Source organism: Hemitrygon akajei, chromosome 22 (genome assembly GCF_048418815.1).
Source record: "Hemitrygon akajei chromosome 22, sHemAka1.3, whole genome shotgun sequence".
Taxonomy (NCBI): domain Eukaryota; kingdom Metazoa; phylum Chordata; class Chondrichthyes; order Myliobatiformes; family Dasyatidae; genus Hemitrygon; species Hemitrygon akajei.
In genome coordinates this window covers 37,976,559-37,994,987 of record NC_133145.1, presented here as the reverse complement: position 1 = coordinate 37,994,987, position 18,429 = coordinate 37,976,559, and the positions used below count along the sequence as shown (strand labels likewise).

The 18,429-nt window shown below is 42.3% G+C and overlaps 1 long non-coding RNA gene across 1 annotated transcript in view; it reads left to right on the top strand.

Moving 5' to 3' along the window:
- Positions 1 to 18,429, top strand: part of LOC140714640 (uncharacterized) — a 167,375-nt gene that overhangs the window by 125,216 nt on the left and 23,730 nt on the right. The gene's annotated exons all lie outside the window — the stretch shown is intronic.

The following is an 18,429-nucleotide window of genomic DNA, read 5'->3' as shown; positions in this document are numbered from 1 at the left end:
GAATGGTACAGCTCTGTACAGACCCTTCTGCTCCTGATACTGTACCCACAATTTAAACTACTTCAAGATCAATCTAACCCTCTCCTCCTGCACAATTCCTCCAGCTTTTTGTGTGTTGCTCTAGATTCAGAATCAGAATCAGGTAAATTTTCACTAACGTATGTCATGAAAGTTGTCTTGTGGCAGCAGAACAGCGCAGGCATAACAAGTTACCATAAGTAGCAATAAAAATAAATAAGTAAACACTGCAAATGAGGAATAGCGAGGCAGCGTTCGTGGGCTAATCTGATGGCAGAAGGGAAAAGGCAGATCTTAAAATGTTGAATGTGGGACTTCAGGCTCCTGTATCTCCTCCCTGATGGTTGTAGAGGGCATGTCCTGGATGGTGAGGGTCCTTAATGATGGACGGTGCCTTCTTGAGGCACTGCATTTTGAAGATGTCCTCAATGGTGGGGAGGATTGTGCTTGTGATGGAACTGGCTGTGTCTACAGCCCTCTGCAGCCTCTTGTGATCCTATGCATTGGCGCCCCCATACCTGACGGTGATTCACCCGTCAGCACCTGAGTCTGTTGTCTCACCATTGAGCTTCCAGTTGTCCGACACTTTGATTTTTCGTTTCATTCCCACCTTGACCCATCTGTCTATGGCCTCCTACAATGTTGTGACAAGGTCCAAGGTAAACTTCAGACCCAGCACCTCACCTTCCATCTGGGAACATTGCAGCTATGGAGGCTCAATATTGAATTGTACAACTTCAGTTAACTAACTTTCTCTGTTGGTGTCAGAATTGGCCCCCACCGATGGAGTGTTTCAACCCAAAATGTTGACAATTCCTCTCCCCCCCACCAGAGCTGCTTGAACCACTGATTTCCTTCAGCAGGTTGTTTGCTGGCCAGTTCTGCTGTAGGTTATGCACCGGTAACATTAAGTCAGTTTTGCTTTCTTCATAAGCATGACCTGACTTGCTGGCTCTTCCCACAGCTCTGCATTGCAAAACCTACGTGTATGTTTCACATGCCCCTTCCTTTTCTTCTTCTCTCTAACCACTGTCATTAATCTCTTAACCGGATGGACTGCAACAAAATCTTACAATGAAAACATCCCTGAACACACCTTAACAAAGATATAACCACTGCTCTATACATCTCTCCCTCATTCTCTTTCTGTTCCTTAAAATAAACATTGACTCATGTTTCCAGTTCTGATGAAGGCACTTTGACCTGAAACAATAATCCTTTCTCTATTCCCATAGATGCTTCTTGACCTGCTCAGTTTTTCCAGCATTTACTTTGAGTCCAACATTTCACCTCTCCCTGGAAAGAAAGATGATGTTTCTGGTTGAAGACTCTTCATCAGAACAAGTCCTGAAACATTAGCACTCTTCTCCTCCCACAGATGCAGCTTGATCTGCTCAATATTTTTATTTTTTATGGAACACCCTGAGACAGGTTTCACTGCTAACGCAATGGTCTTTCTGTAGAAGCAATGTTTGGGTTATGGTTAGAGATAACAGGTGTTTTGGAATGTGAGCAGTCCAATGAAGGGAATGTGTTTTTTGTGTTGTGTGCCTGACACTGGTGTAAGCTGGGTCTTTCGTTTGGTGGGAGATGAAGGGAGAAGACGCCGGAGAGAAGAGGTCGTAGGACTTGACCCTGAGCGGGGCATGACTCGACGAAGCTCGGGGAGATCGAAGGAGGATCAGCGAAGGGCAAACCGTGAGCTCCAACTTGTGCACGTTAGACTGTTTCATTAAAATAGGCACTTTTCCTTTTTTTTGCTTTTTCTTTACTAACCCTTGAGTAAAATTAAGAATTATAAAGCTAAACTGTTTAATTGTATGCAATGTTCTGTCTGTTATTTCATGGACCTTATTTGTAACAGGGTAACGAATTACGCAGCATCCACACAAACAGAGGGTTTGCACTTCCATCTTCCACATGTGGCGGGGCCGGAGATTGTCTTCCCTAGACATACGCAGCCAACGGAACCAGAGTTTTTCATTTATAAGCCAAGGTTGCTGCTGCTGTTGTTGAACTATTACATTTAGCTGACTCTGGGTCTGAAGGGTTCTGGAATCAGCTAAAAGTAATAGGTACCCATTGCTTGATGCCTGGAACTCAAGAAAAGAACATTGTGTCCTCTACCCCAGATGACCAGAGAACTTTGGGCTCCTTCTGTCCCCATAAGTGAGAGCAATTCGATCATGTATCTTCAGGTTTTTGAGGGCATCCTTTCACCAATTAAGCATCATATCATTCAAAAGGGATACCACTTGTTGAATATACAGCTGGTTTGTCGCCATATATAGTTCACTGGCAGGCCCTTGCCCATTTACTAACAGCAGTAACTATTAAAATGTTACCTGCCTTTAGGTTTAGTGAATGTTGTTAGATTATTTTAAAAAAAGTTTACAAGTGCTGGTGGTGAGGATTTAAACTAGAATGACAGAGGTATGGGAACCTAAAAAGGAAGAATTAGGAGGACGAAACAAGGATACAAATGAAAGAAAGGAAATATAAATGTAAAAGTGAATATGGAGAGATGAAGGGCAAGAGACAAGCAGAGCTGGTGTGTAAAATAATGGTGAAGTGATTGGGAATGGGAAAGGCGCAAACCTAATGGCATTGCTGGTCAATGTGCAATGTGTTCACAATAGACAAATTAACTGTGCAAGTAGATACATTATAGCTGTGATTACGGAAAGATGACTAAATGGTGAGTGTTTGATGGCTCTGGGTCTGTACTCACTGGAGTTCAGAACAATCACTGGGTGATCTTATTGAAATGTTTCGACTATTGAAAGACCTAAATAGAGTTGATGTGGAGAGAATGTTTCCTATATTGGGTGGGAGGGGGGACTAGGACCAAAGGCTAGAGCCTCAGAATAGAGAGACATCATTCTAGAACAGAGATGTGAAGGAATTTCTTTAGCCAGATCGTGTTAAATCTGTGGAGGTCAAGATGTTGTGTATATTTAAGGCAGAGTTTGATAGCTTCCTGGTTAGTCAAGGCATCAAAGATTATGGGGAAAGGGAAGATGAATAGAGTTGAGAGGGATAATAAATCAGCCATGATGGCATGGCAGAGATAGGCTTAATGGCCTAATTCTGCTCTTATGTCTTATGGTCATGGTTTTATCGATGGGGACATTCAGGGATAATTAACTTTCACAAAGGATATTTGTATTCCATCAATACTTTAACAGGAAGGATATTAGCTCTGAGAACCCTAATGTTGAGTCTTCATGGCCAGAGCTAATGAATATTTTGTGCCATCGAAGTCAATCCTATGGCCATTGCAAATGCAGTGTCCTGCTACCACCCATTTCTCTGGGTAACCCAAATGGATACACCTCCTGTGCTCCTTGATGCAGGTTTCCACTGTACGGGTCTACATCTCGGCGATATACACAGCTCTGTATTCACAGGGAATCCTGTAAACACCAGCCAACTTGAGTCCCAGGTCACTTTGACCCACAGAAGCTGTGACTAGAGCTTTCTTATGGGTTTGTGGATGGGTATTAATCTGGTATTTCTTCAGGATCCTGGCAATCCTTCCTGAAACTGTGAAATATAGGGAAGACAGGTGATAGTGATGGGTTTATCCTTGTTGCTGGGTTTCCTGGTTTTTCTGTCAGCCCTTTTAAAGGCCTGATTGATTTCCTTCACCTTGTAGCCATTCTGTAGGAATGTCATGCGTAATCATCACATTTCCTTGGGGAGACTCTCTGGGTCTGAAATAGTTTTTGCATGGTTAATCAAAGTAGAAAGAACCATTCCACACTGGGAGATGCGATGTTGGCTGTAATTGTTGAGGTAGAAGTCCACGTGAGTGGGTTTCTGATAGATGACATGTTTGAGGCTACCGTCCGGTTTCCATCATATTAGAATGTCCAGGAATGGGAGGCAACCATTCTTCTCCATCTCCATCATGAACTGAATGTTTGGATGTATACTGGTCAGATGGTCGTGGAACTGTTGGAGTGCCTGGAGTCCATGAGGCCAAACTACGAAGTTGTCATCTGAAGAAGCATTTGGGACACAAGGGTGATGAACTCAGAGGCCTCTCCTCAAAGTCCACCATGTAGAAATTAGCAATAGCCGGTGACAAGGGCGATTCCATGGCCTCTCTGTCCGTTTGTTCATTGTAGTTCCCCTTATAGAGGAAATACGTCAATGTAAGGGTACCCTCATCAAACCTTGATCACAGGAGGACCAATCTGTCCTTGATGGGAACTCTTGTGAACAGGGAAACCACGTTGAAACTGACCATTAAGTCCTCTGGGTTCAGCTGAATGTTGGTTATCGTTTTAACAAAGTTGGTCGAATTCATGATGTGATGCTCACAGCCTCCAACAGAGGGAGACAGCATGGTTGTTAAATGCTTAGCGAGGTAGTAAGTCGGAGAATCTATCCCACCGATGACAGGCCTCAGGCGGGAACCCTGATTGTGTATTTAGGGAGCCCGTAAAGTCTTGGTGGTACTGGTGCCTGAGGCAGAGGTGTCTTGCGTATGTCTGCTGGCAGTCCTGATTTCTTCAGACATTCTGACAGTCGAATCCATGGGATGCCGCTGTAGATCTCTGTAGGCAGGATTGTCCAGAATCTGTTGGACTTTCCAGTGGTATTTCTTGGAGAACATCAGGACCATTGCATTTCCTTTGTCTGCTGGTAACGGCTGGGTTTTGCTGTAGTGCCCTTTTGTAATGTTCAGTTTCCGCAAAGGGCTCTTCTTTGGGCCATACAGACCTCTATTCTTACCTCCTCCACTGTATCCAGTGGTAGCTTTCAGCTTTCTTGCTCTGCTCCGCCGATATCATCCCAATAAGGTATAGCTCTGGGGACCGGTGCAAAGTTTATCCCCCTGGCGACAACTGATCTAGTTGCCTCATCGATGCTTTGCCCAGTTTGATTGACAACAATCCCTTCTGGGTCCAATGGTGGGATTTCCGCACTTTTTTTGGATGGTTTGTTGTATTTCCTGACTTTCCTTTCCCTATTCCTTCATGAAACTAGTTCACCTTGGGCAGCAGGGGACCTGTTGATGTACTCCCAGTCCCTAGGAGAGAAGAGGACCGTCAACTCCAGGTGAAGAGTTGATGTCCAGAGTGGATCAAATGTAATGGATATGCTCCCTAATCAAAATTTAGGCTAGTTCAACATAGAATGCATTTAGCCTCTGGAGAAACCACTGCGGAATGCAACCTCATGAACTTAGGGAAGGTATCCTTGTACCAGTATTTCAGAAGGAAGGCTAAAGAACAAAGAAGCTTTGACTTCTCTTTACACAATGATTCAAAGCGCTGAATATTGTGGTGAACTTCCTCCCCATAGAGGCAAGTGCTTTCCTGGCATATAAACAAATAAAAACTTTTTGGGCTTTCAAGCAGGTACAGGTAATGATTATAACTAATGTTTTGATGACAAACTCTGCCATCTTCTTCAGGGATGATACCTGGGCAAGTCTAGTCTGGTGGTACTTACACCCCTGTATTCCATCCCTCCTGAATGGTTAGTCCTCATCCAATCAGGTTTCAACTCTTCCACCTTGTTTACGATCAAATTCCAGTTCTTACTCAGAGTGAGACCTCAATCTTTGTTAAAATTCTTTTCCTTTATTTCAAAGGCTTCCTTTACCAGACGGTCCCAAAAGCTATTGGCGCACACAGTAGTTTTGTGTTGTGAAGTCTATCCTATGGCTATTGTGAATGCAGTGTTCTGCTACCGCTGACTTCTCCAGGTAACCCGAATGGATACACCTCCTGTGCTCCTGGAAGCGGTTTCCACCGTCTGGCCAATATACGCTGCCCCACATTCATAGGGAATCCTGTAAATGCCAGATGACCTGAGTCCCAGGTCAGCTTTGACCCACATAAGCTGTGACCTGAGTTTCCTTATGCGTTTGTGGATGGTATTAATCTGGTATTTCTTCTGGATCCTGGCAATGCTTCCAGAAACAATGGTAATACAGGGAAGACAGGTGGTAGTGACAAGATCTGCAGAATTTTAACAAGGGGGGACGGATTAGATGCAGAAATTAAGCTGTGGATGGCTGGGGAGTCCAGAACTAGAGCTTATAGATGAAGGATATAAATGGTAAACCGTTCAAGACTGTAATGAGGAGAAATATCTCTGTCATTTTGTATTTCACTTAAAAATTAACCATTTGTTTTATTTGTCACATGGACATCAAAACATTGAACCATACAGTGAAATGAATTGCTTGCATCAGATCAAATCGGCAATGATTATGCTGGGGTCAGCTCTCGAGTGTCGCCGTGCTTCTGGCACCTACAAAGCATGCTTACAACTTACTAACCCTAACCGTACATCTTTGGAATGTGGGAGGAAACCAGAGCACCCAAAGGGAGCTGTGCAGCCACAGGGTGAGCATACAAGTTCCTTACAGACAGCGGTGAGAATCGAGTCCCAATTGGTGATCACTGGTGCTATAAAGCAATTGCTGTAACTGCTACGTTACCTCCTCTTGCCTTACTTGTTCCATTCAAGTTCTCTTCCACTTTGCACTGTCGTCCATTACTGCCATTTAAGTGCTGCTGCAATCTATCCCATTTGCCCTTTTGCTTCCCCTTTCTCTGCATCTTAAAATATATTGCTGTCTGACTTTTCCCAATTCTGATGGATGGTCATTATCCTGACATATTAACTCTGTTTCTCACTCCGGAGATGCTGCCTGACCTATTGAACATTTCCAAGATTTTCTCTTTTTACTGCGTGAATGCCATATTCTACTTCACCCGGCCACAAAAAATAGTGATTTTTAACCCAAGGCTACAGTGAACAAATGGCATTTTCAAGGTTCTGAACAGTTAGAAGATAGTGTTTTCCTTTAGTGTGGTAATTAAGAATCACACCGATTCAGCAATGATACATCTTGCCATCCTACCGTCCATCTTATTTTGCTTCTTATTTAGAGATGGAGCACAAGTCCTTCCAGCCCAATGGGCCCATGCCACCCAGTTACACCCATCTGACCAATTAACTTCCTAAACTGTAGTTCTTTGGAATGTTAGAGAAACTAGAGTACCCGGAGGAAACCCCCATGGTCACAGGGAGAACGTACAAAATCCTCACAGCAGTGGCAGAATTGAATTTGGGGTGATGGCACTGTAATAGCTTAATGCCAGTTAGCTACACAACTGGATGACCAGACCCTGAAATTGCACTTTACTTAACATACAAATGCTTACACTGTTGTCATGAAATTTTTTTGCCAGTTATTTCAATGGAGATACTATTGCATTTAATATAATAAAAGAGATAGATTAATGCTTCTCTTAAATTGTTAGTCATTACGCAACTTCAAAGGATGGCTGTAATTCATGAAGTGTAAACCTCGTTGACTGGGAATGCCATACTGTAAAAGGACTAGATTGGACAGAGTTTGTCAAATGGTATTATGGAATGAGACAAGGCAAGTGACAGAAGGTTCTGTAGGGGAACTCCTTGCATCTGGTGACCACAATGCCATTAGTTTCAAAGTAAATATGCAAAAAGGATAGGTCTAGTCCATAGGCTGAGATTCTAAATTGGAGAAAGGCCAATTTTGATGATATCTGAAATGATCTCGCAAGCGTGGATTGGGATAGACTGTTTTCTGGCAAAGTTCTACTTGGTAAGTGGGAGGCCTACAAAAATAGAATTTTGAGAATACAAAGCTTGTATGTGCCTGTTAGAATAAAAGGTACAGATAACAAGTCTAGGGAACCTTGATTTTCAAGAGAAATTGAGGTACTGGTTAAGAGAAAAAAGGAGGTGCATTGCAGGTACAGGCAAGTAGGAACAAATGAGGTGCTTCAGGAGTATAAGAAATGCAAGAGAACACTTAAGAAAGAAATCAGGGAGGCTAAAAGAAGGTATGAAATTGCTCTAGCAGGCAAGGTAAAGGAGACTGCTAAAGGATTCTACAGATATGTTAAGAGCAAGGGACAAACCTGGTCCTCTGGAAGACGAGAATGATAATCTACGTGTGGAGCCAAAACAGATGGGGGAGATCTTAAATGATTTTTTCTTTGCATCTGTATTTACTCAGGAGCCAGACACAGAGTCTGTAGATGTGAGGCAAAGTGGCATCAACTTCATCGACCCTGTACAGGGTAGAGAGGAGGAGGTGTTTGCTGTTGTGAGGCAAATCAGGATGGATAAATCCCTGGGGCCTGACAAGGTGTTCCCTCAGACAGTAAGGTAGGCAAGTGCAGAAATTGCTGGGGCCCTAGAAGCAATATTTATATCATCCTTAGCAACAGGAGAGGTACCAGAGGATTGGAAGGTGGCCAGTTTTGTTCCACTGTTTAAAAACTGCTCTAAACATAAACAAGAAATTATAGGCCGGTGAGTCTAACATCAATTGTGGGAAAGTTACTGGAAGGTATTCTAAGGGATCGGACATGTAAGTATTTGGATAGACATGGGCTGATTGAGGATAGTCAGCATGGCCATGCATGGTAGGTCATGTCTAACCAATCTTATAAGTTTTTTGAGGAAGTTACCAGGAAGGTGGATGAGGGTAAAGCAGTGGATGTAGTCTACATGCACTTTAGTATGGCACATGACAAGGTCCTGCATGGGAGGATGGTCACGAAGGTTCAGTCTCTCAGCATTTAGGATGAGGCAGTAAATTGGATTGGATATTGGCTTTGTGGAGAAGCCAGAGAGGGTTTCTTCTCTAACTGAAGGTCTGTGACTAGTGGTGCACTGTAGGGATCGGTGCTGAGTCCCTTGTAGTTTTTCATTTATATCAATGATCTGGATGACAATGTCGTTAACTAAATCAGCAAATTTGAGGATGACACCAATATTGGGGTGAAGTGGACAGTGAGGAAGGCTGTCATGGCTTGTAGAGTTATCTGTATCAGCTGAAAAAGTGGGCTGAAAAAGAGCAGATGAAATTTAATGCAGATAAACATGAGGTTCTGCACTTCAGTACGACCAATCAGGGTAGGTCCTACACAGTGAACGTTAGTCGCACTGAGGAGTGCGGTAGAACAAAAGGATCTGGGAATACAGTCCATAATTCATTGCTTCACGTGTAGATAGGATTTGTAAAGAAAGCTTCTGGCACATTGACCTTCATCAGTGCATAGAGTACAGGGGATGGGATATCATGTTGAAGTTGTATAAGATGTTGGTGAGGCCCATTTTGGTGTAGTATGCGCAGTTTTGGTCACCTACCTGCAGGAAAGATGTAAACAAGTTTGAAAGAGTACAGAGAAAAGTTACAAGGATCTTGCTGGGTCTGGAGGACCTGAAGTTATAAGGAAAGATTGAATAGGTTAGGACTACGTATATTGTTTAGAACATAGTAGTTTGAGAGGAAATTTGATAGAGGTATACAAATTTATGAAGTGTATAGATAGGGTAAGCACAAGCAGGCTTTTTCTTCTTAGGTTGGGTGGGACTACATCCAGAAGTCATGGGTTAAGGGTGAAAGTTGATACTTGTAAGGAGAACATGAGGGAAAACCTCTCCAATCAGAGGGTCATGAGAGTGTGGAATGAACTGCCAGCATGTGTGGTGCATGCAAGCTCGATTTCAACATTTAAGAGAAGTTTGGATAGGTACGTGGATAGTAGGCTACGGTCCCAGTGCAGGTCAAAGGCAGTAGGCAGTCTAAATGATTTCAGCATGGACTAGATGGGCTGAAGGGCCTGTTTCTGTGCTGTACTTCTCTATAACTCTATGCCTCTAGTTTAAGCTAATAATGCAACCAGGTACTTGCTGACAATATTTCTATGATTCTGCTTTGCAAAAATGCCCAACTCAACAATAAAATAGCACCTCATTGAGGTTCTAAGCACCTCTTTGTGCTGGATCTTAGATGCTCCCTTGTACGTCAAATGAACTAAGACCTCAGCTTGTCCATGCAGTCAGTGATGTAGAACTTTCCATTCTTTCCTTTATAGATTTCACAGTCATGGAAATAAATATATAAATATTATGACTGTTACTGAGATATAAATATTTAAAGCAAACGCTGCTAGAAGCAGTTCCAATTTAAATTTCATTAGAGATCTATAGAACATCATCTGCCAAATATCCCAGAGGTTAAATAATGTTTTGAAAGCTGAAAGCAGCTTTGACTGCTCAGATGTGAACTTATGATGAAGGTTTTGTCAATGCATTATATACAGTGTAATAAAGCAAACTCCTGTTTTATTGATTAGATTTATAGAAGTCACTCAGAGTAATTCTTCCTTCTGTCAGTCTTAAACACATTGCAAGTAACATGGAATAATAATGAGTGGGTTTCCAATGTGTCTCTGATCTCTTGAATCTTTCAATTAATGTTGAAAATGTTTGGAAATACTAGCTGAATCGATATTTTATTTAATACTAATTCTAACCTGTTCACTTCTCACCACTTTCTTTATGATGAACTGGAAGTTGTTCCCCCGATCCCCAAAAACCGTGAACTGCCCTGATTTGGAAATGTATCACCATTCCTTTGCTGCCATTGGGTCTAAATTCAGTAACTCTCTCCCTAACGGCATTGTGAGTATACCCACACCTTAAGGACTGCAGCCGTTTAAGAAGCAAACTCACTATTATCTTCTCAAAGGGAACGAGGTTTGGGCCCTGATTCCTTGAATAAACATATCAAAAACTTGCAGATCTGAAAACACCCTTTTTTCGCCTGTATAATCCTTAAAATCTACATCTTTATCAAATTTTGGCTGATTTTCCAAATACATCTTCCCCTGGTTCAGCACAATGTGTTCTTCTACATCAATGACTGAAAGCAGCTTGGAAGGCAGATTGGATATACAAGAGCAGGGGTGTCTCTCTGCAGCTTGGAAGGGCTGTGCTGGAAACTACTCTAAAACTTTCTGTACAGTTTTTGTTTCCTTATCCGAGGAAGGATGTTTCTGGTCTGGGATGAAGTTTACTAGATTGATATCTGGCATGGCAAAACTAATGTTTGAGGAGAGATTGGATCAATTACTCAGCGGAAATTAGAAGAATCAAAGAAAACCCCATAAAATTCTAACAGTACCCAGACAGATTAAGATGCAGGTTTTAAAAAAATGTTTTAATTGTTATTTCATTTACATTATTGTGCAAAAGCCTTCAGCACCTATGTATAGCCAGGGTGCTTAAGATCTTTGCATAGTACTGTAGCACTTTTATGTGTGTGATGATAAACCTGATTCTGACATGGGTCTCTATTGTGCACTGAGAATGAGAAAGGGGCAGGTAGAGTGGAATCACGGTTGGGAAAGGGGCAATGGAGTGATCTATAATGATCAATAAACCAATTGTATGGAATGAAATGACCTTGTCTGCTGTCTCAGGGCTGGGTGCATCTGCACCTGCGCCACTCCCATGCCCCAGCACTTCTCTGCCACCTGTCTCACACCCCTTCCGTGACACTCTACCCTCGCCATTCCCAACATCCTTTGCTTTTGCCAGCTTTACAAACTCACTCTCTGCTCCACATTGAAAAGTGCAATATTGTGCACAAGTCTTAGGCACCCTAGCTATATACTGTATACGTGCCTAAGATGTTTGTATAGCACTGCAAATTTCTCTAGAGTGGTTCTAAATGACATGAGGGCTTAACATTTCAAGATCAGGAGAAATTTCTTCACTTAGAGATGTTGAAACTGTGGAATTCTCAACCCAGTCATTAAATATGTTGAAATAAGGGGAAGATATTAAATACAGTATTTCTTAAAGCTAAAGGAATTGAGTGATATTGGACGAAATCAGAAACTGAATGTTGAGCCTTGATCAGTTGAACCTGGAAGTAACTCCTAAGGGTCAATTGCCTTATCTTGTTCCTACTTTTTACATTTCTGTGTTTATTTTTGATTATACTTGTTAAATAGTTTATATTAATTGTTGGAAAATCTCTTGATTGAATACAGTGTGTCAGTTTTAATTACTATTAAACAAATAATTATACCATATTCTTTGGATGAATACATATATTGAACTAAACTTACATCTGATGTTCTTTAACAGCATCACATGTGTCAGTGCTATTTTGTGTCCAATTAGGCGGGAAAGGAAACAGCTCCTTTGCGCTCATGATTCTGTCACTGAGTCATAAATAGCTGCTTTAATTCCCTTTGGAATTAAAATACTGAAATCAAGAAATAAAATTCAACTATTACCAAACCAGAGGAATACATAAGAAGAACTGAAATAAGTTATAAAATGATGGTCGCTTTGGTCTAAATACCGTGACATTTTCTTCTTGTTTCATGATTTCACATGAGAATCTGTATCCTTGTTCAGCTCAGCATGTATTATTCATAGAATTAAATGTAACATACAACCCAAGAAAAGGCCACTTAAACGAAGTAGACCATGTCTCTGTTTATATTTCATACAACTCTTCTCACAAAGCCGTTTAATGCCCCCCATCCTAACTCTACACCTTTCTTCCAAGCGCGTGTTTACCTAGTTTCTCCTTAAACGTGGCTGGACTTGCAACAACTAACTGTTGAGGTGAATAGTTACTCAGATGGATAGCAGACCATCACAGTAGCATAGCAGTTAGCATAATGCTGTTGCAGCACCAGCAACCCGGATCCAATTCTGCCGCTGTCTAGAGGGAGTTTGTATGCTCTCCCTGTGCCTCTGTGGGATCCCTCCACCATTCCAAGGACTAACTACCATTAGTAGGTTAATTGATCACATGGGTTTAATGATCTGGCACAGGCTTGTTGGGTTGTAAGGGCCTTTTACTGTGCTATACCTTGAAATAAAATGATATAAAACTATTTCACATGCTGCTAACTTCTAACCACACTCTTGTTAAAGACGTTTCTCCTGAATGCTCTATTAGTAATTATCCCTGGTTTTATTCTCCCTGATCTTTGTAACATTTATCCAATCAAACTCTGAAGTACACAAAGACCTCTATGAATTTAGTTTTCCCTTTGGAGTGCTTTGCTGATGTTGTCATCATGCTTTTAGAAGTTTCCATTTCTGATATTCTGGACTGAATGACGTAAGTTGGTTCTATGACTGTTTTGAGGTTGGGAAGTAGTGATCTCCCAACCTTTTTGATTTCTCTTTACTTTTAATGTTGGTTCCTGTCATTGTCGCATAAGCCAGCAACTTGTTAGCTTGTATGTGGTGTGCGTTGTGGAACGGAAGCCAGGAAAGTAAATGGGCCCAATCATGAGCTGAATTTCTACATTCTTCTCTTGACTGTGGGGTTTCCTCCAAGTGCTCTGGTTTCCTCCTGCAGTTCAAAGTCTTATCAGCTGGTAAGTTAATTGGTCATTGTAAATTGTCCTGTGATTAGGCTAGTGTTAAATAGGTGGGTTGCTGGGTGGTGAGCCTCATTGGGCTGGAAGAGCTTGTTCTGCACTGTATCTCTAAATAAATAAATAAATTGTGTACCGGTAGAACCATAAACAGAAAATTATAAATCATATTCAATGGGTTCAATAGGTACATTTAACATCAGAGAAATGTATACAATATTCATTCTGAAATTCTTTTTCATATTGAGGCCAATTGGTATACACTTCCCCTAACAAAAAAGTATGAAAGGAAGATTAACTTCTGGTGGGCAAGTTGTTGGAGAAATCAGAAACTGAATGTTGAGCCTTGATCAGTTGAACCTGGAAGCAACTCCTAAGGGTCAATTGCCTTATCTTGTTCCTACTTTTTACATTTCTATGTTTATTTTTGATATGTTGGAGAAGACCCCGAAAGGCAGGATTTATAAGCATATGGAGAGATATAATCTGATTAGGGATAGTCAGCATGGCTTTGTCAAGGGTAGGTCGTGCCTTACGAGCCTGATTGATCTCTTTGAGGGTGTAACAAAACACATTGATGAATGTAGAACAGTGGATGTAGTGCAAGGCATTTGATAAGGTGCCCCATGCAGGGCTCCTTCAGAAGGTAAGGAGGCATGGGACCAAAGGAGACCTTGCTTTGTGGATCCAGAATTGGCTTGCCAACAGAAGGCAAATGGTGGTTGTAGGTGGTTCGCATTCTGCATGGAGGTTGGTGACCAGTGGTGTTCTGCAGTGACCTGTTCTGGGACCCCCTCCTCTTTGTGAGTTTTATAAACGACCTGGATGAAGAAGTAGAAGGGTGGATTAGTAAATTTGCTGATGACATGAAGGTTGGGGGTGTTGTGGATAGTCTGGAGGATTATCAGAGGTTACAACATGACATCGATAGGATGCAGAACTGGGCTAAGCAGATGGACTTCAACTCAGATAAGTGTGAAGTGGTTCATTTTGGTAGGTCCAATTTGAAGACAGAATATAAAATAAATGGTAAGACTCTTGGCAGTGTGGAGGATGTGAGAGATCTTGGGGTCCGTGTCGATAGGACACTCAAAGCTGCTGCGCAGGTTGACAGTGTTGTTAAGAAGGTGTATGGTGTGTCGGCCTTCATCAAACGTGGGATTGAGTTCAAGAGCCATGAGGTAATGTTACAGCTGTATAAGACATTGGTCAGACCTCACTTGGAATACTGTGTTTAGTTCTGGTCGCCTCACTACAGGAAGGATGTGGATACTATAGAAAGAGTGCATAGGAGATTTACAAGGATGTTGCCTAGATTGGAGGGAGTACCTTATGAGAATAGGTTGAGTGTACTTGGCCTTTTCTCCTTGGAACGACGGAGGATGAGAGGTGATCTGATAGAGGTGATAGATAGATAGATAGATAGATAGATACTTTATTCATCCCCATGGGGAAATTCAACTTTTTTCCAATGTCCCATACACTTGTTGTAGCAAAACTGATTACATACAATACTTAACTCAGTAAAAAAAAATATGATATGCATCTAAATCACTATCTCAAAAAGCATTAATAATAGCTTTTAAAAAGTTCTTAAGTCCTGGCGGTAGAATTGTAAAGCCTAATGGCATTGGGGAGTATTGACCTCTTCATCCTGTCTGAGGAGCATTGCATCGATAGTAACCTGTCGCTGAAACTGCTTCTCTGTCTCTGGATGGTGCTATGTAGAGGATGTTCAGAGTTATCCATAATTGACCGTAGCCTACTCAGCGCCCTTCGCTCAGCTACCGATGTTAAACTCTCCAGTACTTTGCCCACGACAGAGCCCGCCTTCCTTACCAGCTTATTAAGACGTGAGGCATCCCTCTTCTTAATGCTTCCTCCCCAACACGCCACCACAAAGAAGAGGGCGCTCTCCACAACTGACCTATAGAACATCTTCAGCATCTCACTACAGACATTGAATGACGCCAACCTTCTTAGGAAGTACAGTCGACTCTGTGCCTTCCTGCACAAGGCATCTGTGTTGGCAGTCCAGTCTAGCTTCTCGTCTAACTGTACTCCCAGATACTTGTAGGTCTTAACCTGCTCCACACATTCTCCATTAATGATCACTGGCTCCATATGAGGCCTAGATCTCCTAAAGTCCACCACCATCTCCTTGGTCTTGGTGATATTGAGATGCAGGTAGTTTGAGTTGCACCATATCACAAAGTCCTGTATCAGTTTCCTATACTCCTCCTCCTGTCCATTCCTGACACACCCCACTATGGCCGTGTCATCAGCGAACTTTTGCACATGGCAGGACTCCGAGTTATATTGGAAGTCTGATGTGTACAGGGTGAACAGGACCGGAGAGAGTACGGTTCCCTGCGGCGCCCCTGTGCTGCTTACCACCGTGTCAGACCTACAGTCTCCCAACCGCACATATTGAGGTCTATCTGTCAAGTAGTCCACTATCCAATCCACCATGTGAGAGTCTACTCCCATCTCCGTTAGTTTGTGCCTTAAGATCTTGGGCTGGATGGTGTTAAAGGCACTAGAGAAGTCAAGGAATGTAATCCTCACAGCACAACTGACCCCATCTAGGTGAGAGAGTGATTTGTGCAGCAAATACGTGATAGCATCCTCCACTCCCACCTTTTCCTTATACGCAAACTGAAGAGGATCCTGGGCGTGCCTGGTTTGTGCCTCAGATTCTGTATTATCAGCCACTCCATGGTCTTCATCACGTGCGACGTCAAGGCAACAGGTCTGAAGTCATTCAACTCCTTTGGTTGTGGTTTCTTCGGTACCGGGACAATACAGGATGTTTTCCACTGTCTGGGTACTCTTCTCTGCTCCAGGCTCATGTTGAAGATGCGCTGTAGTGGTTCTCCCAGCTCAGTCGCACAGGCCCTCAGTAATCGTGGGGAAACTCCATCCGGTCCAGCCGCCTTGCTGGTACAGATCTTCCTCAGTTGACCTTCCACCTGTGCAGCCGTAATCCTGGGCGTGGGCAAGGTCTCCTGTGAGTGGCTATTTTCCTGTGAGGGAAGTAAGCCTGGTGTGGATTAATGGAGGTGTATAAGATGATGAGGGGAATTAATCGTGTGGATAGTTGGAGGCTGTACCCAGGGCTGAAATGGCTAACACAAGGGGGCATAGTCTTAAGGTGCTTAGAAATGGGTACCAAGGGATGTCAGGGGTAAGTTTTTTTACACAGAGTGTGGTGAGTGCATGGAATGCACTGCTGGTGGCAGTGGTGGAAGCAGATACAATGGGGTCTTTTAAGAGCCTCTTAGATAGATAAGTAGAGAGAAAAAATAGAGGGCTATGCACTAGGGCCATTTTAGGCAGTTTCCAGAATAAGTTACATGGTTGGTACAACATTGTGGCTCGAAGGGCCTGTAATGTGCTGTAAATTTCTATGTTCTATGTTCTGAATTATAACTGTTCATTCATATATGCCATGTCATATGACGTGGCCAATCATGGCCTTTCCTTGACCGTGATTGTTCTTGGTAATTTTTTTCTACAGAAGTGGTTTGCTATCGACTTCTTTTGGGTGGTTTCTCTACCAAAGGCACTCCATCCCTCCGCTAGCCCACAGGTCACCCTCGGGCAAGATGTAGCTCCTGTTTAGCCCCATGATCTGGGCCACATGAAGCCAAGGAAGCAGGTGGTGGATGGTTGTATGAGCAGCTGGTGCATATCCTAAGTCCTGGCGACCACTGATGCCAGACAGTGAATCTCTGAACAGAGCTAACAATGGCTGGAGTCACCTGACTTGTAAAACACTCTCCAGAAGAAGAAATTATAACCAGTAGATGCATTTGGAAGTGTAGTAAACAGCGCAGATGAATAGGTTCTTTAAAAATAAGTGCATGGAACGACAAGATTCAGAAAGTTTCAAAGCTAATGTCAAGTACTGTACATATGGATTAGGTATGGATTGAAGTCACAGACCTTGGAAGGGGCACGTTTGCCATTTTTAATCGTTTGTTACCATCTTAAAGTGACTAGGTCAACATTTCATTTAGTTTTATACAGTTTTAACAACATCTCACTGGAATTATTACTTGAATTCAACTGGCAATTAGACTTACAACAATGGAATTGCCTCTTTCTGGTCACAGCAGGGTCACTGAACGATTACCACTAAACAATTGATTTTATGACATTCTGAATGACACTCGGCACTCATCTTAATTCCGATCAGCAAATCTATTGATTGCTTATTTAATATAGTTAGGGTTTGACACACATGGATGAGTTTTCTCTTTGTCAGAATATGGTCTACGTGAACGTTTAACTGTGAATGAGGATGCGGGTGGGGTGGGGAACACAGCCTCAGTATAGTGGGTTCATTTTCTGTTCAGTTGCCAAAGGCTTTCTACCAAAAGATTAGCTGGCCAGAAGTGGAAATTTAGTCAATTAATTTCTCAAACCCTCATTATGAGGAATAAAAGAAAATGAGCAGGAAAACAAAGGGGACGAGTGAACCAAGAACTGTGATGTTGGATATAAACAGGAATCTAAATTACATGAGAAATGTTCTCGTCAGAAAGCAATAGCATTATTGAAATTCCATTTTTGCGAATGCATTGGGCATTTCTGATCTTTTGCCCGTTCAGAGTTTGCATGTTTTCCTCTCTGTGTGGATTTCCACTTGGTACTCTGCTTTCCTCCCGCAACACAAAGACTAGCTAGTAGGGTAAGTGGTTACTGTAAATTACCCCTGAGAGCAGGTTAGTGTCTAAAATGATTCAAAGGAGAGTCGATGGACATGCTTGATAAAGAATAAGTCACACAAGTACAGTGAATTAGACGGGTAGTGCAAATGTTGAGCTTTCTCTATTGAGAGCTAGCATGGAGTTGATGGACTGAATGGTCTTCTATTTCATTGTAAGATGAGGTGAGGTCCAAGTCTGCAGTGCAGAGCTGGGAAATCTGGCAGATATAAATGAGATCATGAGAGCTTTCTTGCTAAATCTTTGGACCAAACTTTCTCAAGAGTGAAGTCCTTACATATCTAACAGCATACTGCAGGATTGTCCATTCAATGGAAATTCTGATATTTAAGTGCTTTGTCATTTATCTTCTTTTCCATGTCCCCTCAGTTGAAATCTGAATCAGGGTATCATTCTTGTGGAATTGTGTCTTTTTTCTCTCTAATATGTTGTACTGGTGCCCATTTCTAGTCCAA